This window comes from Ambystoma mexicanum, chromosome 7q (assembly GCF_040938575.1).
Source record: "Ambystoma mexicanum isolate Mex_15411 chromosome 7q, UKY_AmexF1_1, whole genome shotgun sequence".
NCBI classification, from domain to species: domain Eukaryota; kingdom Metazoa; phylum Chordata; class Amphibia; order Caudata; family Ambystomatidae; genus Ambystoma; species Ambystoma mexicanum.
The window spans coordinates 931,689,287-931,710,627 of record NC_090941.1 but is presented as its reverse complement, the minus strand read 5'-3'; positions in this window follow the sequence as shown (position 1 = coordinate 931,710,627).

Below are 21,341 nucleotides of genomic sequence, written 5' to 3'. Positions count from 1 at the left end.
TATGCACTGGTCACCTGTCCCCCCTCTGAATTTGGGCCAGGTCCCTACCGGTTCAGTTACACCTCGCACTGGCATTTCGCACCACAGCACTTGTGGTCTGTATTTGTAATGCTATAGCCCCATCTTTTTGCACTTATGGGCCTCCCGCTGGCTGCACTCTCTGATTACTGGCACTTAGCCACCTGCTGGCGGCACTCTGTTACCTGCACTTCTCCATCCTTACTCCCCTTTTACACTTCTCCATCCCCCTCAACCCTTTTACAATTCTCCCCTCCCCCTTGCTGTGCTTGCACAATCTGAATGACACAAGGCCTAGTACGATAGTTGTTTTGTCCTCCTTTGTTTCCCCCTCTTTGTCTTGTCACGCCTAGAAACATTTGTGTACAGGTGTTTTATGAATGCCATATCATATCATACTTGCTATTATTACTGGGAGTTATTCATTGACCGCTTGACCACTTGGGCCCAGGAGATGAGAACATAAAAGTACAACATTATGCTGATTTTAAAGGGAAGGCATCATGCGCATAGATAAAGCAAGACAGAGTGAGAGAGAGAGGGAGAGAGAGAGAGAGGGAGAGAGGGAGAGAGAGAGGTACATAGAGCTGTGAGGCAGCTGGATTGGCAGGTAGGACAGTGTTCTATGTCATCCATAGTTTCTGCCCCTCCCTGGTATCAATACTGCAAAGGTGAGAGATGTTGCTCACTGAGACAGCCACTCCACCCTTATCCCCCACAGGTACAGCAGGGCTTCATGGCAATGTGAGCTGGAGATGGGAAAAAAAATCACTGTAACATTGTAACAGTAGCAAAGCATGCTTTAGACATGAAGCAAACATTCACTCCACATCAATAAGATGTGCAATAGGTAATATATGCATTTAGACATGAAGAAAATGAGCATAGGATCCACAGACATGAAAAATATCAACGGGATCAATCTATAAAGTGAATTCAACATAAATGACACACAAATATTGCTCACTAACATTGATACAAGAGTGTAGTTAGGCAGCCGTCTTCTTAAAAATTGAAGCCAGAGGTCGTCTCTGAATGAGCACAGACCTCGAAGCCTCAGGAAACCTCAAGAGGCTGAATCCACAAAAATACATATCTGTGCAGAGCTCAGACAGTAGCTGGCAACGTGTGCCAAACTTAAAGTGAAATTAGAGTGGATCAGAATGGCAAAACAAAGGCATGAGATAGTAATTCCCAAGACAGAAGCAGTATACTCCTGTATTAATTAAAGGTTTACAAGAGCACACGCAGCCTTTGTTAGCCAGGTGCAATGAAAAAGTAAGACAAAAGACTCCATGAAGAATAACTCAAGAGTGTCCCTTGTGGCAACAGAAAACATGGCACACACATTAATATTAGCTGAAATTCAATAAATAAGAAGTAAATCTATTCACGGTCCCATTGTGCATGACACTTAATTGGAGAACAATGGTCATCCATTAGAAGTAAACACAGATAGGACACCTGCCGTACTCCCTAAATGCACACATAGACACAAGGTGCCAGACAAGGCCAAGTACAAAGGAATTAGGGATGGTAACTTTTAACTCTCCCCCTACTCTCTTTTTGGCTAACATTCTGACAAGCTGTCTAGTGTTCAAGGCTGGTTAGCAATGTGACAACATGTAAAAATCCTAAGCGACATGCCGTCCATCAGGCAGTTTGTCAACCAACCCCTTGCTGTGAAGATTATCAATATATGGGATCAATATAAGGGTGGTTCCAAATAGTGCCATCAGACATTTGTAACCTGTATGGAACTATATGTTGCCAACCCAATAACCTTTCCCCATTCCCCATAGGTATTGTGAACTGGTAGTATGTTAATACATCAGTGATGATGAGTTTGTAGTACACAAGCAATTGTTTTTTATAAACATGCCGTGAGCTATGAGATTTCAAAAGCTTGTATGCTGTCCTGGCTTTGTTTCGGTGTGAATAAAGTTGGGTTTTGCTGTGCACTTTGTCTACTTGAGTCTGGTTTGGAATTTGGAATGAACCTGATTCTTCTGGGCCTATTTGCATTTTTTGGGCCGCTTTAACAACATGCTATTTGGCAATGATTTGGCCAAAAACCATGGGAGAGAAGAAGCAGCGGGAACACTTTTTTGCTTGAAACAAACCTACTTTTTGGGTGGCTCAATGAGTAGCAGGATGCAGGCTAAATTCACAAATTAGTGAGTATATTAGAAAATACTTTCTACCCAAAATTGTGATTGGGTGAAAAATCTAAGTTTGGCAATGAGCATTTAAATTGAATGCTTAAAGCCAATGTACACATTGTTTGATTGTACATTTGGCTAACACAAGCTAACAGATGCATTGTTTTGATTAGATTGATTGGTTTCCAATATATTTGACATTAATGGCAAATGCTCACCTGCATATCATTTGGGAAAGTTGCCAGGTTCTTTTTATATACAATTCTAACTTGTCATGGAAAACTGATCAATGACTATTACGGTGGATTGGTGAATAACTTATTAGTAGAAAACGAACAACAGGACAAAACAAACCAATGTCAGGACAAGACTACAGCACAAGTGAGAACCCCACTCCCTCCGTGCACCATTCTCTTAAACCCAAAGGAACATATGAATCTCAATGGAAGGGCTGTTCCAGAAAAGATAAATAATCATACTGGAATAATTTTTTTTTTTTTATTGGTTTATACAAAAACCTTTAAAAGGCAAGGCAAAAACAAAAAAAAACAAAAGGACACAATTCATCCATTTCCACATTCAGAAACATACATGAGATCACGTTTCAAAATACAGACATAAGAGAGGAGAAGTCCACAGCAAATGCCAAGGGAAACTTGACATGTAACTCTAGGTGAGCTGTGTTTGATAACAAGCCATGTGAGCCTGTACCGTCAACCTTCCTCTTCGGTGTTCACTGAATCAAGGCTCGCTTCAATTTCATGCAAAAACACGGTTAGCACCCTTGTCAGTTTTGTGTTGGAACCGGAATACATCAGCTGCCACCATTCTTCTGCATTCCTTATTGTGTGTTCAGAGACTATTTGTCCCAGATGTTTAGATCTTTGTGGTTTAAAGAATGGGCAGAATAAGACAAGGTGCTTGAGTGATTCAACGCACATTTTGCAATACCTACATACGGTGATCGAGTCAGCTTTTCCTGTCCAGTTCTTTGTCCTTTCTTTAGTTCTGAATAGGTTTAGGCGAAATCTCATGTATGTGGCCCTTTTTGTGTTGTCCGGAAACAAGGCTACATAGTTTTGTAGTGTGTTGAAAGCTCGTGCCTCAGGTGGAGCATCCTTCAATGCTTTAGACATTCTTCTGTCTTCACTAGTTAGAATCCAGTCTGCTTCCCAGATCTTTTTCTTCACCAGATCTGGGTTGTCCTGTAGAGTTTTGATATTTGTTCCATAAGTGATTAACAGTTCTTGGCATCTTTTGTACCACAATGCTAGGAGACAGTCTGGGTTGGCATTACCAGGATTACTTAATATTTTAAATTGAGGTGCTGTTACAGGCATCACAATTTTCCTAAATAGGGCCGAGGTGTTCCACAGGATCCTAGCTTCAAGCGAGATCAAGCCTAACTCGTAGCGTATGCAGGATGTGGGTGTGCTGTTCGGAAGATGTAAAATTTTTACCCAAAAAATGTGTTCTAGGGTTGACCAAAATTCAGCCGAGCATCCAAAGGCGTTCTCTGCGCCGTATATCAAGACTGGAACAACCTTCTGCTGATAGAAGGCTATCACTGGCTTGAGTGAAAACTTTCCGTATTTTTTATTTAGTATAGATGCTTGGGAAGCTAGTTGTCGACATTTAATCTTCGTGATCTCCATCCAGGGGCTATCGTTTATGTTTGTGTTAATGTGCATCCCAAGATATCTGGTACTTTCCACCGTAGTAAGTGTTTCCTTTCCCAGGTGCCATCTGAATTTGTTATTTTTCCGGTGGCATCCAGTATGCAAATTCTGTAGTGTTAAGATTTCACTTTTTATGTTGTTGATGAGCAGTCCGTTGTTTTCCACGTAACGTTCAACTGCATTTATTTTACGCTGAAGGCCGATTGGGGTAGAATCCAACAAGATCAAATCGTCAGCATACAACAGCCAGCCTAATGCAGAGCCGTGTAGCGTGGGGGAGAAGGATCGTGGCTCATTAATTGCGGAGCCAATGTCCGAGAGAAAGAGGTTGAAGATGATCGCCGCCAGAGGACAGCCTTGCTTGACACCACAAAAAGTGTTAATTTCTTCTGTGAGCAATCCACCTTGGTCAAGGCATACTCTGATGGTGGTGGCAGAGTGGATTTCTTTGATGGCGGCTAACAGACTCTCAGGACACCCCCAATTAAACATTTTTGTCCACAGTAGCTTGCGATCGATGGAGTCAAACGCATGGGAAAAGTCTATCAGAGCAAGATAGACCTTTCTCCCAGCTCTAATGGCTTCCATTTTCAGCAGATTTATCATTAAAAGGTTAAGACCGCTGCCGACCCCCTTTACGAAGCCTGTTTGTCTTTCATCCAGGTGACCACTGTCAACAATCCATTGTGAGAGTTTTCGTTGCAGCATGGTTGCATACACTTTGCCCAGTACATCCAAAAGAGCTATTGGTCGATAGTTTTTTGGCTCGAGCCGATTTCCTTTTTTGAAGATGGGCACGATTATTGCTTTCTTCCAAGACTTTGGGGATTCTCGTCTTCTGCATATTCGAGTGAAGAGTTCCTCACAAAAGTCCGCCCATAGCTCTGGATTTTGTTTTAGGGTAAAGTTTACTGGAATAATATTGCAAGCAAGGAACAAAGCCCCACTATGCCAGTCTTTGAAACTAGCAGCGTTCTTAGATGTAAGACAGTGTTATCATAGAGGAAGACATGACGTGATACAATTAGTGAAGTTGAATATGCTCCTCAAAGATTCACATAGAGGCAGGCGAGAAAGCTTACAGTATGAGGACTTCCATCTGCTAAAGCTGCTTTTCCTAAGAATAGATTGGCACAAGGAGGGAGGGATCCTGCATGTGATAGTTCAAAATTGCAATAATTTAAATGCAAATGGATTCAACTGTATGTAAAAAACCTTGTGGATATATGTACATTACAAACATACACTCAACTTAGATGTTGTTCTACAGCTTTTTGTATTGCTGTGATCTTTATTATTTTTTTGAGTATTCTATGCAAAGAAGTTCAAATATACAAAAAGTATCAAACATTGTGCTCTTGCAGGTGGGTAGCATAGTATACCTATCTGAGACCCACGCTCACTCCTACCGGTTCCCATAAGAACGGAACCCGGTTTCATGAGGCACATGCGCCCAAAGGAGACTTTTCTCTCCTTTACCCATGCACACTGCAGTTTCATGACACAGCTCAATTTTGTGGCCGCCGCCGCTACTTCATACCCACTTCTGTTCATCACACAGGACTTGCTCCTTATCTTGGTAAGCCTGCGCCGACCCCAGCAGAGGATCCAATCTTCCTTACATGTAGGTGCCTTCTTGCCTCCTCCTAATTGGGCCTTCCCCGTCTGTCCACTCTTTCAGGGACCTGCCACTTGTTGGACACCACAAATCTGTGCTGTCCGCATGCACCTGGCGTGCTCTGCTGCCATAGATTTACAAGGCAATCAGGTAACCGTAGGGAAACCATTTTCCTTCCCAATATATGGGGCTGTTAGCATAGCATCATGCCACAGTCTCTGGCTTCTAAATCAGACACACAGCATTTTCGCTACCCCCAGTGCCATTGTTGCTGGAGAGCCCGTGCCAGGACCCATGAAAGCCCAAATCATGTGCATTTCAACTATAGCCATGTCAAGCCAGTAAGCGCCCTCACTGGGTGCAGCTCTTTTTAAAGTTAGTGACGTACTGGAAACTGTGATAACCCTTCAGTACTTTGGTTGTCATCACTGTGTTTATAGCTTTTGTACGTATATCTACCAACTGCTTTTTGCACTACCTTTTAAAATATTCTTTTATACTCACCTTCGCCCTCACCTGTCCTTTGTCTACAGGCGACCGCACCTTGGCTCCAGAAGAAGGCTGTTCCTTACCCAAAGCCGAAACGTCTGTGGAACCCTGCACCCATGGTGCACTTGTGTGCCACCATTTGAACCAAGATTAATTTCTTTGACATCGACCTACTAAAGGTCACCCTTTAGCCTGGCTTTGGTAGACCTACTCATTATGTCTCCCACCCAGACCTGCAACAACACACATGCTTTTCTGGGAAGATAAAACTGCATACAATTGAAATGTATTCACAGGACAACTATATGTATTAGAACACTATGTATGGGTTATCATTTCCAGCATATTTGTTTTATATGACTGCTTTTCATTAATTGATGTTTTTTGCAATTCATACAGTGGATTCATCCCTTTGAATTGTGTATTTATTGTTGTCCACGATTTTCTTTTATAACATTTTGGATTATATACTCATGTAGATAGGTATAATTCTGCTACCCCCTGCAAGAACACAATATTTGCTACTTTTTTTTATATTTGAACTACTTTGCATAAAATACTCAAAGAATAATAAAGAACACAGCAATACAAAAAGTGTAGAACAACATTTAAGTTGAGTGTATGTTTGTATAATGTACATCTATCCACCACGTGGTGAATAGTAATGTTTGCTGGTGAGGTTTTTTGCACACAGTTGAATCCATTTGCATTTAGATTTTAGCAATTTTTAACTATCACAGGCAGGACCCCCCCTCCCCCGTGTGCCAATCTATTGTTAGCCCATTGTCCTGTTCCTGCATTGGACCATCCCTCCAGTTACCTTTTGCTTTTCCTAAGAATGCAGGAGCCTAAAACATGCTTAAATATGACAAAAGGGAAACACGTCATAAGTGGGAGATGTGAACATGAGCAAAATGAGCATTCTTTCACACTAGGCAAAGAGCCTTTATTTCAAAGGAATGTGCAGAAAAGCCTAAAGACCCACCTTGCATGGGCAAGAAACAGTGTTTAATCATGGCAGTTTATAGTTCCTAGTCAATATCATAATGCAAGAGTATACTAGGGGAGTACATACCATTTTCAATTCCAAGCTTTACCCCACATAGCTGTGCATGTATATTGTTTAGGTAGTTTGCCAAATTCTGTTGATATGCAATTCCAACTGTGTATATGTAGTGTAGTTCCTTTTCATGTATTTTCATAAATAATCATATTTTGATAAATGCAAATATTTGTGTATTTTAAGGTAACATTTCATTGTTTTAGGTTAGGTTAGGTTAGAAATGTACATAGCACATATCCATAGGAACCAAGCAGTAAGCTGCATCTAGGCACAGATCAAGTCAGAATAGCGTACCTACTTAGTGAGATCCCACAAATTTATATGAACAGATAAGTCTTCAATTTCTTTCTGAAAATGACAATAGACTAAATCTGTCAAAGATAAGGAGGAAGTGAGTTCCAGGCCTGAGGGCCAGCCACTGAAAAACATCTATCACGCCATGCAGTTTTAGATGAGAGAAACATCAATAAGCCCTGATCTAAAGATTGCAAACACTGTGCTGGTTTAAGAATGGATCTGAACATAAGACACAATAGTTTGAATTGAATCTGCCGCTCAACCGGTAACCAATGAAGTTTTCTGCAGAAGTGAGAGACTGATGATTTCCAGGGCAGTGAGAAGATCAGGCATACAGCTGAGTTTTGGGCCACTGCAGGGCACTTTAGCTGGTATTTTGGACTGCCAACCAAGAGCACATTGCAGTAGTCCAGCCTAGCATTGGTCATGTTCAGACATCAGAGGAAGAATTGGTTTCAAAATCTTCAGCTGATAATAATAAGGCTTTATAATCTGGTCTACCTGTAACTTGCAATCCAGATTGGATTGCCAGATGTAACCCAGGTTTTTCACAGATTCAGTACATTTGGAAGCAATTCCAAAAAGAGTTGGACATGGTAGTATGAGGAACATTTTCCCCAGTTTGTTTTTTGATCCAAAAATTATGATTTCCATCTTACTGGGATTCATCTGAATTTTATGTTCAACCATCCAAAGAAAGATACTTTCTGCGCACTGTAGAATGCACTCTGTTTCCTCCAATGGTTCTTTCAAGCTCACCTAAATCTATGCATCGTCTGCATAAGAGTGGTACTGAAGATCAAATTCTGCAAAGATTTTTAGTAGAGGAAGCATGTACAAATTGAACAAAACAGGTGACAGAGATGGGCGCTGTTTTACACCACGAGGTACCACCAACTTTTCAGATACATACTGGCCAGTCTTAGCCAGCTGAGAACAATTTGTAAGAAAATAAGTAAACTACATCAATGCTTTTTCAGATACATGTGCAAGAGATGTTAACCTAGGACCAAGTATGTCATAGTCCACAGTATCGAAAGCCGAAGACAGGTCTAGCATGACCAGTATGCTGATATCCCCTTGTCTGCATTTCCAAGTAAATCTTCCCAGACTTGTAACAAAGCAGTTTCTGTCCCATGTCCCACCCTGAAGCCGGACTGGTGGACGTCTATGATATTATTGGCTTCCAAATAATCCTGAAGCTGAGAGGTTACGACTTTCTCAATGATTTTCGTTGGATATAATTATGCTGCAATGGGGTGATAATTAGCTAGGATCTGAGGATTCATGGTTGTTTTATTTAGCAGCTGTGTCAAATGGGATTTTTTTTAAACTCTTTCGGACAAAGCCCTTATCCAATGAGGCTTTTATACATTGTTGAATAGGTTCACTCAGAGCCTGGGCATGTTGTTTTGCCAGATATGCTGGAATTGGATCACAGACAGAATTGGTTGGTTTAAGATGTAGCAATAGTTTTACAATAGTTTCTTTACCAACCGAGGTAAAGTTATAGCCCTCTGGATAAGTCTCTTTTTCGACCCTTGATTCTAGTTTTCTTAATGACAAGGTCATATTTGAATGCACATCAATGTCAGTTCTGATATGATTAATTTTCTCAAGGAAGACAATGTTAAAAACATTTGCCATCTTCTGAGATGGAACCATACTGGGGTTTATATAGCTTGGATTAGAAATGGATCTATTAGCTGAAAAATGCTCCTTGGGTTTATTGCCTGCTAAGTTTAGTTGTCTTCACAGGCTTTGTGCTTTTGCCTGCACAATTTCACTGTTATACATTTTTAAAGCCTGCTTGGCTACTACATGATCTACAGTGGTTCTGTTCATATGCCATTTTTTGGCACATTCCTATATGCTGCTTGGTGACACTTAACGTTTCCATCAAACCACTGATTCCTAATCCTCAATGTCAGTTTTTAGGTTTTAACTGGTGCAATAGCGTCACAGTTTACTTGGAGTTGTCACATTAGCCTCATATATGTATCCATCTCCATTTCACCTTCAAATATACTGCAGAAACCCTTCAGAAGATCATTGTCAGAAATACAATCCAGATCCTTCTTCCAATGATGGGATTATATAATAGGTGGTATATTTCTTCCAGCAGTATTCTTTTCTCGGGTCCAGGTGAACTGGACCATAAAATGGTCAGACCAACTGCCATTTTATCAGTTCGTGTAATATAATCCCTTGTGATAAAATTGGATCTAAGAAGTGTCCACTTAAATGAGTGCAAAGAATAAAAAGAATGTGAAGATTATGAGAGTCCAATATGTCAGTTAAGTGTTTACAATCATTATTATCAGGTGCATTGCACCAGATATTTTAATCTCCCAGTATCAGAATCTTGGATTGGGTGCTAGCTTCCACCCCTAAAAAAGAATCCATATTATCCATGTAGTGGCTGATCCTGGAGATCTGTAACCCAAAATTATTTTCATAGCATCATTTGGAGTGATCTGGTAGGATCATGCCATAATCTGGGTAACATTATCTGCGAACATTTAGAATTTCAATAGTATCTTTAAAGATAATGGGAACTCCACCTCCACGGTGTAAATCTCTATTGACCCATTTTATAAGATAATTATCTGGAATAAAAAAATGGAGATGAGATAAACATGAGGTGGTAAATCAAGTCTCAGTAACCATACATGTATCAATTATTTGGTCTTTGATATGTTCGTTCATGACAGAAGCATCTTTAATTGCTGATATGGTGTTCATAAGTGTCATGATCACTGCTTTCAAGGAGCCAGGACCAGCCCAACGTCCTTGGAAGCAGGCCCCTAACTCTAATCCTAGGCACCAGCCGGTCCCCACTGGGACCTTTTGGACCTTGTCCTGGCGCCGGTGGCACCAGGCTCATCAAAACCATCGGTCCCGGCACTGGAAGCGCCAGGCTCATAATATGTGTGAAGATACTTGGGTGGACTTACCTGCAGCAGACCATGCTGCTTACTTACCAGCGACTTAGAAGTCCTCTGTGAACAGGAACTACTTTCTTACCTGGGTAGGGCAAACTCCACTCCCTGGATACAGCACTGGAACTCTTCTGGAACTGGAACTCTTTTCTTACCTAGGCGGGGCCGTGGAGGAAGACGCCTCATCACTCCAAGGCTATTTAAACCACACCCGATAGATGAAACGTAATTCGCATTATTCTGCATCTGCAGCAGAACGCTCACTGAGTCTGTTCCAGCCTTTCTTCTTTCAATCCTGAACCTGCAAGAATTATACTTACCATTCCTGTATCCAGTCAACAGCAGCACCTGCAAAGACAAGAAACAGCAGGTTAGCAAGGCAACCTTTACTCGCAGTGCTTACTCACCTGATCCATCGGCTGTGGCCATTTCTTCACGCTGCACCTCTGCCTGTGAAGACAAAAGCATTGTTATTACTTACCGGCACTCCGCGAATTCCGGATTTCTTCACGCTGCATCGCCGCCTGTGAAGATAAAAGCATTGTTATTACTTACGGGCATTCCGCGGACTCCGGCGCTGCAACCCAACTTCTGAAAGACAAAAGAAGAGACATTAGACAGGTATTTACTTACGCCCATCGCGCTCGTCGCAATAGAACGCCTGCAAATACTCTGGCGTCTCTTCAGCACGAACTAAGCTGCAAGGGAAAAAGACAGTTAGAGCGCTTGCATTTACTTACGCATTTCCAGGCGCTTCACTCCATCTTCCATCTCAAGAGTCCTGCAAGACAAAAAGGGCAAAGCATTATACAGAGTCCTGTTCAATATTAACGTGCCACGCCCCTAAAGACTATAAAGACTAAAAAGGTGTCTGGAAACTCACCGCTCGTGCAGTTAACGACGGTAACGATCCTCTGAGTTCAAGAGGCCTATGTTTAACCAGTGAAGGAACTGGCACCGGCACCCTGCAACAGACGCAGATGGAGAGTCCAGTATTCACCGATCTAAGGTGAGCACGTTGACCTGGGGGCTCTACGGAGAAGCTAGGAAGAGAGAGAGAGAGAGGGACATTCAACAACCCAGACCATTAACCCCCATATTCTTTCACCTGCAGAAACCTCACCCTACGAGTTCGACACACAGTGCGAAAAGGTTCGACCCCAGAAGCCAATCGAGTCCTGCACATCACTTTTCGAGTCACAGACACCTTCCTGCCAAGACCAGCGCCTCCGTGGGAATCAGGTGAGCGTTACAGAACGCGAAGCCCACCGCAAAACTCCTACCCAGGTGCAATGGAAACCTCAGACACTGATCAATTAGCCCAGTTGCTCGGGGAATTAAGAGCAGAAGTACATGCAGCTTGTCAGGAAACAAACTCTCTAAGAAGAGAACTGATAATTTCCAAGGAGCGAACAGAGGACCTCGCTAGGCAATTACTACAAACGCAGGCAGGACAGACACCTCTGCCCGCTCCAGGAGGAAGTTATCCTTCTGCATCATCTTTAAATCCAGTGCAAATCAATCTACCCGGTAATGTGCCCTTGGCTCCGCCCGAACGCTTTTCTGGTGACCCAAAGAAATTTGCAGTGTTCATCAACCAGTGCCGCCTACACTTCTTATGTCGACCAGCTGCATTCCCAACAGACCAGACCAAGGTGGCTTTCGTGCTTTCTTATCTCAGTGGCAGCGCCGCAGATTGGTCGATCCCTTTAGTCACCCAGGATGATCCGGTTTTACATGATTTCCAGGCCTTCCAGTCCAGCATGGAGAAACTGTTTGCAAGACATGCACAAGGGCAGGCCTTGGACAATGAACTTCTTTCATTACGACAGGGTAATCAAGACCTCTTGACTTATATAGCCTCATTCAACAGACTTATAGTGGAAACTCAATGGCCCGAGGATAAGAGAATAACGCTTTTCTACAGAGGCCTGCGTGGAGAGCTCAAGGATGTGTTAGCTCAAGTTGTGAACCCTCCACAAGAATGCTCAGACTATATTGACTTAGTTGTCCAATTGGACCACAGATTACAGAACAGGAAGGCTGATCGTTCTAAATTTGATACCCGAGTGTTTTCTAAACCACAGACCTCTACTAAGAGAGCTGACACTGTGGAACCCATGCAAATAGGGGGCATGAAAGTTCCTTTAACCCAAAAGGAGCGGGAAAGAAGAAGACAGCTGCAATTATGCCTCTATTGCGGGAACTCAGGGCACTTTCTTCGAGACTGTCCAGTGAAACCAGCTAAGAAGGCTGTAGGAGCCGCAGATACCTGTACCACAAGTTCTCAGCAGGGAAACGACCTAGCCCGGCAAGTGTAGAGGTCCTCTTGCCGAGCGTTAAGATCTGTCCCGTGACCTTGCATTTCGTGGTGCCCATGGTCCTCATTAGTCCTGAACGTCCGGATCGTTTGCATGCAATTGAAGCTTACATCGACAGCGGAGCAATCGGTAATTATGTGGACTGTGAAATGGTATCAAGGATGAATCTACCCCTTGTCCCTAAGGCAGTAAAAGACGTCATTACTACAGTGGATGGCACGGAGATAGCCTGCGGACCAGTAACGCACGCCACCCAAGAAGTGACGCTAGTGAGCCAAGATGGACACCGGGAGAAAATCGTGTTCGATGTGATCAAGGCCCCTCAGTTCCAGATCATTCTGGGAATCCCTTGGTTATAGAAGCACAATCCTCAGATCGATTGGCGAGCAAAGACGGTTCAGTTTCCAGAATGTTTTACCACTTGTTATCCTCGGCCTGATGTTTCACTGGCGGCAATCTCTTCTGAGGTTCCCAAATTACCTCCCGAATACCAGGAATTCCAAGATGTCTTTCGGGAGGATCAAGCTAACACCCTGCCTCCTCATAGGTCTTACGACTGTCAAATAGATCTGATACCCGGAACAACTCCTCCTTGCAGTAGGATTTATGCCCTCACCGAGCCAGAGAATCTTCACCTCAGACAATATCTGGACCAATACCTAGCTAACGGGTTTATCCGTCCTTCAAAATCTCCAGCTTCATCGGCTTTGTTCTTCGTTCCGAAAAAGGAAGGAGACCTTAGGACTTGTATAGATCACCGCAATTTACAATATCTGAAGACGGCCAAAGCTCAGTCTTCCAGACAGCTTCGCTGGGCTCTGTTTCTGGCTGAGTTTGACTTTATAATTACTTATCGACCAGGCAGTAAAAACGGAAAAGCAGATTCCCTCTCCCGGATGGGAGTAGATGAACATTTGACCAATCCAGAACCAATACCCATAATCCCAGAACAAAGGATTTTGGGTTTGGTCAGCGCTCAATCCTTTGAAGACATCAAGACTACAGTCAAATCACTCCTAACGCCGGCCGATTTGCAGGACTGGCAATTAAAGGGAAAAGAATTCTCAGTGGATCAAGACCTACCATATTTCCGAGGATGATTGTACTTGCCCTGTGAGAAAATACAAAAACAAGTAATCTCCTGTTATCACGACTCTCTAATGGAGGGTCACCCTGGCATTACCAAAACCATGGAAAAGATTAAAAGACATTTCTGGTGGCCATCATGGAAGAAGGATATTAGAGACTTTGTAATCTCCTGCGGTGTGTGTACCCAGAATAAAAGTCAGAAGGAGAAACCAGCCGGCCTATTACACCCTCTAGACATTCCTCCCTGTCCATGGCATACCCTGTCCATGGATTTCATCACAGACTTACCTCCATGCTCAGGGTATAATACCATTTTAGTAGTCGTGGATCTATTCTCCAAGATGGCTCACTTTATTCCCCTGAAGGGCCTACCTTCAGCTTCAGTATTGGCCCGAGAATTCTTAGAAAACATCGTTCGGTTACACGGTTTTCCCTCGGTTTTAGTCTCCGATAGGGGAAGTCAATTCATCTCCCACTTTTGGCGAAGTTGCTGTCGTCTAGCCCAAATTGATGTAAGGCTTTCAACCAGTCACCATCCCCAAACTGATGGACAAACCGAGAGGACAAATCACACTCTAGAGCAATATCTGCGTTGCATGCTCCAACAAACTGAAAACCCTTGGAAGGATATTCTTTGGATCGCTGAATACGCTTACAACAATTCGACTCATTCTGGAACCGGGAAGACTCCCTTCTTCCTATTATACAGACACCATCCTAGAACCTCTAACCTGGATCCTCCCCAAGAATTCGAAACACCTGCTGTGGATCACTTGCCCTCGGAGATCACCCGTGCTTTTAAGGAAGCCACTGCCCATCTGCAAAGAGCTAAAGCTCAATTCAAAAAAGGAGCAGATCGACACCGTAAAGAGGCCCCTTACTACGCAGTAGGAGATCAGGTCTGGTTATACACTGAGCACCTGCCTCTAAAAGGACCCCGCACCTTCATCCCGAGATACCTTGGACCCTATCTCATTTCTACCATAGTTAATCCGGTGGCTGTCAAATTGGAATTACCTGCGCATATGAAAATACATCCAGTATTCCATGACTACTTTTTAAACCAGTACAACCAGAAACCCGATTGACTGAACTCCCAGAACCTGTTTTGGTAGATGGAGAACTTGAATTCGAAGTAAAGAACATCCTAGACTCCAAAATCTCCAAATCTAAGTTATATTATCGGGATGATTGGAAAGGATACGGCCCCCAGGAAAGGTCTTGGGAACCCTCAGAATATGTCCACGCACCTCGTCTGGTCAAGAAATTCCATCTGAATCACCCCGACAAGCCAAAACGCCCGGAGAAGACACGCTTAGGAGGGGCCTTGAGGGGGGTGCTGTCATGATCACTGCTTCCAAGGAGCCAGGACCAGCCCAACGTCCTTGGAAGCAGGCCCCTAACCCTAATACTAGGCACCAGCCGGTCCCCACTGGGACCTTTTGGACCTTGTCCTGGCGCCGGTGGCACCAGGCTCATCAAAACCATCGGTCCCGGCACTGGAAGCGCCAGGCTCATAATATGTGTGAAGATGCTTGGGTGGACTTACCTGCAGCAGACCATGCTGCTTACTTACCAGCCACTTAGAAGTCCTCTGTGAACAGGAACTACTTTCTTACCTGGGTGGGGCAAGCTCCACTCCCTGGATACAGCACTGGAACTCTTCTGGAACTGGAACTCTTTTCTTACCTAGGCGGGACCGTGGAGGAAGACGCCTCATCACTCCAAGGCTATTTAAACCACACCTGATAGATGAAACGTGCTTCGCGTTATTCTGCATCTGCAGCAGAACGCTCACCGAGTCTGTTCCAGCCTTTCTTCTTTCGATCCTGAACCTGCAAGAATTATACTTACCATTCCTGTATCCAGTCAACAGCAGCACCTGCAAAGACAAGAAACAGCAGGTTAGCAAGGCAACCTTTACTCGCAGTGCTTACTCACCTGATCCATCGGCTGCGGCCATTTCTTCACGCTGCACCTCCGCCTGTGAAGACAAAAGCATTGTTATTACTTACGGGCACTCCGCGAATTCCGGATTTCTTCATGCTGCATCGCCGCCTGTGAACACAAAAGCATTGTTATTACTTACGGGCATTCCGCGGACTCCGGCGCTGCAACCCAACTTCTGAAAGACAAAAGAAGAGACATTAGACAGGTATTTACTTACGCCCATCGCGCTCGTCGCAATAGAATGCCTGCAAATACTCCGGGGTCTCTTCAGCACGAACTAAGCTGCAAGGGAAAAAGACAGTTAGAGCGCTTGCATTTACTTACGCATTTCCAGGCGCTTCACTCCATCTTCCATATCAAGAGTCCTGCAAGACAAAAAGGGCAAAGCATTATACAGAGTCCTGTTCAATATTAACGTGCCACGCCCCTAAAGACTATAAAGACTAAAAAGGTGTCTGGAAACTCACCGCTCGTGCAGTTAACGACAGTAACGATCCTCTGAGTTCAAGAGGCCTATGTTTCACCAGTGAAGGAACTGGCAACGGCACCCTGCACCAGACGCAGATGGAGAGTCCAGCATTCACCTATCTAAGGTGAGCACGTTGACCTGGGGGCTCTACGGAGAAGCTAGGAAGAGAGAGAGAGAGAGGGACATTCAACAACCCAGACCATTAACCCCCATATACTTTCACCTGCAGAAACCTCACCCTACGAGTTCGACACACAGTGCGAAGAGGTTCGACCCCAGAAGCCAATCGAGTCCTGCACATCACTTTTCGAGTCACAGATACCTTCCTGCCAAGACCAGCGCCTCCGTGGGAATCAGGTGAGCGTTACAATAAGTGCTAGTTTGTAAGTCATAAACACAGCATCATGTTTAATAACTGATTCCTGCAGAATGATATTGGCTTATTTTCTATTTAGGGTACACAACAACATGCTGCCCTAACCTGTGTACTTAAGTGATACAAGCATGTCTCTGGTATAAGAGTGAAGCATATTAGTGTATATCATACGCTTCGACCAGACGGATGCATGCAAAATAGAAGTTCAGTCGGATGCTCTTGACAACAATGTATGATGAAGACTCCATTGTCGATTGAATCAATCATCTACAAATGATGAGAGCAGTTTACAACTAATTACCTCCAAGACGTTAATAAACAGACACGCAATTGGGACAAGTGGCGATGGTCTACAGTCCACATCCTTTTTGACTTGGAGTAGGGACTGTTAGGTACTGTGAAACCCAGGCCCCACCTGACTCCGAGATTGGGCCCCTGTAATTTTCACCCAGGAGGGCTGAGGATATATTCCAACGTTGACATTGCCCCCACTTTTTGTATTGGCGGGTGCCAGAGCCGCGATAAACACCAAATATTTCTTTGTTGGGAGCCTTTTCTGTCAACTGCTGGTGCAAGTTCCCACGCAGTGTCTGTTCTTTAGTCACCATGAACAAGAATCCAGGGACCAGATCCTGTGCTGCTGAATCATGAAGGCGTCCGTCTGCAAGCTCTTCTTCACTACTGAGGGATCCACCTAGGACTGTTTGCAGACATCTCACCTGATGCTGATGAAGATTTTCTGCGCACACATCCCAGCTCTTTAACCATCCAGTGAACTTTCACTTGCGTTCTTGCAGAACAACGCTCAACACTACGACTACTGCCCTGGGCCTGCCCACCTTCCAGTAGGACCCAATTGAGTACTTTCTTTGCCCAGCCCTTTTGCCCTTTGGTGATTGAAGACCGAGACTTTGGGATTTCAGCACCGGCAGGGTCGCCCCTACGGAGCCCTGAAGAAGGCGGACGCTACCTTAATGCACTTCCGCCGAAACGTGTCAATCCGGGAACAGCCACGTGCATTTGTTCCCGCCTGAATCAGACTCTGTTCACTCAGTCTCTGCCACATTGGCTATCAAGATAGCTTATTCTCCATAGGACCCTGGAAACACATACTGTTGTAACGCAATACCTGACTAAGAGACTTTCCTTTAACAAGGATACCCTTATGACAATTGGGTGATGGTATAGCCTCCCTCGCCTTTCACTTTTTTACCTTGGGATTTATTCACAAAGGGCCTGTGTGTTCACATGAATTGGTACACTGTTATGCAAAAAACGAAAGATAAAAACCTTTGCTCAAGATTGATCTATATATTGTTAATACAGCATTTTTTGTTCACTTTGTTGTAAATACTGCACTTCTCTCCCTTTTTTGGAGTATGTATTGTTGGTATTATATGTTGTCTTTACCTTTTGTTCATCTATGTTGCATTTTTCAACACCTTCTTTTAAGCTTTATGTACTGAATATTTATTTACCTGTACGATTAGCAAATAAAACCCTTGTTTGCTACCCTCTGGTTTGTCTTAGCTCAGTGAGAGGTTAATGTATATTTTTCCTCAGGTTTGGATCTACCACTTAATAGACCAACCTATACACTAACCTATGGACAGGAGTATACTCCTGTACCAATAAAGTATTATAGCCTTGAGTTTCGTACACTAGGAAGGGTACATCTTCTTGTTTACATATCATACACCCAACTACATATAGACATGAACAACCATGAGACAATAGAAGTAACACACCAGTACTTACATGAATATTTAAACAAAATATCGAGTTGGAACACACTCTGTGTAATCCACGTACACCACAGACCACCACAGACTGGCTTGATCCAGTCACGCCAGCGCAGTTGTGCCTGTTGGGTGGTAAATACTGCAGAGAACCACAGTGCTTATGGGAAGTGTAGTTCAGGTAGGTTCAAGTGTGAATACACTAAATAAAACAATGCCACATTCAAGCTGCACCTTTTAAAAATAAACAGATTATGTCTACCTCTATTTTATCTGCTTGCACATTACAATTTCATTTTCACACAAAGGTTTGCTCTTCAAATATAGCGAAGTGTCTCGCTATACATTCAAATATCACACAATTAGGATTCAATTTTGTAAGCAGTAAGGATAAATCTCGTCAGCAACTAGCATTTATCTAAACAATAAAATTGCATCACACTGCACAGTATTTTACTAAATGAATTATGGATACAGCAGGTGAAATGTAAAAGTGCATATTTGTATATGATCTATATGCAATTCTAGCTATCCCTATGAACAGTATATTTACTTTGTATACATTTTCTAATTACACTGAACTGTACATTTTAAGATGAAATGTTATGATGTCATCCATGATGTCATCAATGTCATGGATACAGCAGGATGCGAGGGATGTGGTTTTGAGAAAAGTTTAAGAGTTGTTTACTGAAAACATTCTGTCTGACTGACTTTCTCCCTTTATTGTTCTCTAATCTATATACATACTCATACACACACACACACACAGATACATGTTTGTTTTATAAGTGTATATTATAAGTGTAAGTTATAAGTGTATGTTGTAATGGCCTAGCAGATGACTATGCAACACCTGCCCTAAAAGTATAATGTATTGGACATATTTCCTAAATAAAGCTCAATAAAAAAGAAAATAAAAATAAATTGGATCTTAAAGTGCCAGATGTCGATTAAAAATAAGTAAGTGAAAACATATGTCTTTACAGACAAAACATATGTACATGTTGTAAAGAACCGATAGTATCCTTTACTTCATGCCCCCGAAATTCTGGGACAAGAAGCAAGCTGAGTTTAAAGTTCAAAATGATTTAATAAAGAAATGAATAGTTAAACCCTCTGTATGTTTTAAAGGCGAGTCACCACAATGCAATAACATTACCTAAAAATGAGAAGCCTGCCTACATAGGAAAAACAACCAGACATTGTTTGTCCCTCACTCAAATTTAATTCACACACAATCACTCCAAATATTAATGATTTTATTTCTTGATATAAATATTCAGTTACACACAGTGATATCTAAACCATCTAACGTATTTCAATGATGGCAATGCTGCTTATCGGTCATTGTATCCAAATGTTCCACACTATTTGTGGATCACGTTAATTTCTTTATAATCAGTTTTAAAAAAAATTATCTCTAGTATCAATAACAAGTATTGGCCAGAGAATAAATATCAACACTATTATAATTCAATAGTAATCATTTCCCCATAGCATGTACATATGGTGCTGTGAGTTGATAGTATGTCCACACAATTTGAACGCAAGCCATCATGAGTTTCAACTTATTCTGCATGTGTGGGTTAGGATAGCAGTATTATGAATTTAGTATGCACAGGATATTTGTTCACCCACTGAACATAAAACAATATTTTTTAGATTTTCTAATACCCCTACCAATTGACATCGAGGATCTGGACCCACGGGCCAAAGCCCTTCTCTTTTTGTACAATGTCAAGAGATTGGAGAGAAAGTAAGTTACATTGGCATCATGTTCTATGGGTTTGGAAGTGACACAACTAAACTCCCTTCATCTCCCAATGTCTCCTTTTAAATACCTTTGGCTTTCACATGTTATCAAGCAATTCTGTATTAGGCTGTGGAACTTGGCCATTTGAATCACAGCCTAAGTGATTGACTATGCATGTGAGAACACACTGGGCACTTTGGGTTTAATTAGGTTGGATTTAATTTACAGACAATTGCACTTTAGCTGCTGTGAGGAAGGCATGGCATCAAGCAATAGACACAGACACAATGGATACACGTTTTGAAAGTCTTTATTTACACTTTTGAATGGGACTGAAGAATTCCTAACTGGCCCTAAGTCTAAATTGGGAGTCATCTCGACCATTAAACAATAACAAATATGTCCAGGTCAGTCTGGTCAAAATAAAAAGGCCTATACTAAGAAAACCTAACTTGCCCTCCTTCTTAGAAAAACACATGTGTTAAGGGAATACACAATGAAAATAGTGCCACAAAAAAATGTCAGAATGGCTTCAGCAACAACTCCCTTCCCCAGGTTCAACCCCACGGGGTCTGGAGAGTCTATAAAAAACAAAGGATGGGTGGGGTGGATGGTGCAGTTCTGTCAGGCTTCAACACTTTGGCTTACTGGTACAGTTCAACAGTTCAAAACTAAGCTCTCAACTTTTTAGGCTTTAAACGCTTTCTCATGAATACACAGTTCACATATTCTCATCTTCCTATAGTTCTACACAGGCTTCCTACGCTGGGCTCAAGCCTGTCTCTCCTTCATGGGAGTTCCATTCCCCACATTTTACCTCATATATCTTTTCACTGTCAAAGACTTTCAAAACTGCAAGAAATTTACATAAACCTCTGCATGACCACTTTGACTTCTCTTTCAACAATCCATCAATCCACACTCTTCTCTTGCAGCACCAATGCCTCTTGGTTCTTGTAGATTGTATTTCTCTTTCACTTGCCTTCTTGTCCATTTTCCAAAGTTCTTAAATTTTACTTTTGGCTTATATCACATTTCACAAATGTTTTTTCTCTCATTCAGCTCTCTTTCATTATCATTATCTTTCACAATTCATAACATATCACAGAGACTTTCTAATGTGCCACTTTATCTCATAGGACCACGCTTCTACTTTACGTCCTTGGCTTTTTACCACTGTTCTCTTCATTCGCATTTTATCGGCACACACGCAACGTTTTACTTTCAAATTACAGTCACTTTACCTTATACATCAACAAGACGTTTGTTAACCTCGATAACTCACTGGCTATGTTAATTGAATTTCTTTCATATCTTTCTTGCTGCTCAAGGCCATTATCAATGCCTCTTCTGCTCCTCCCCAACTCCACCGT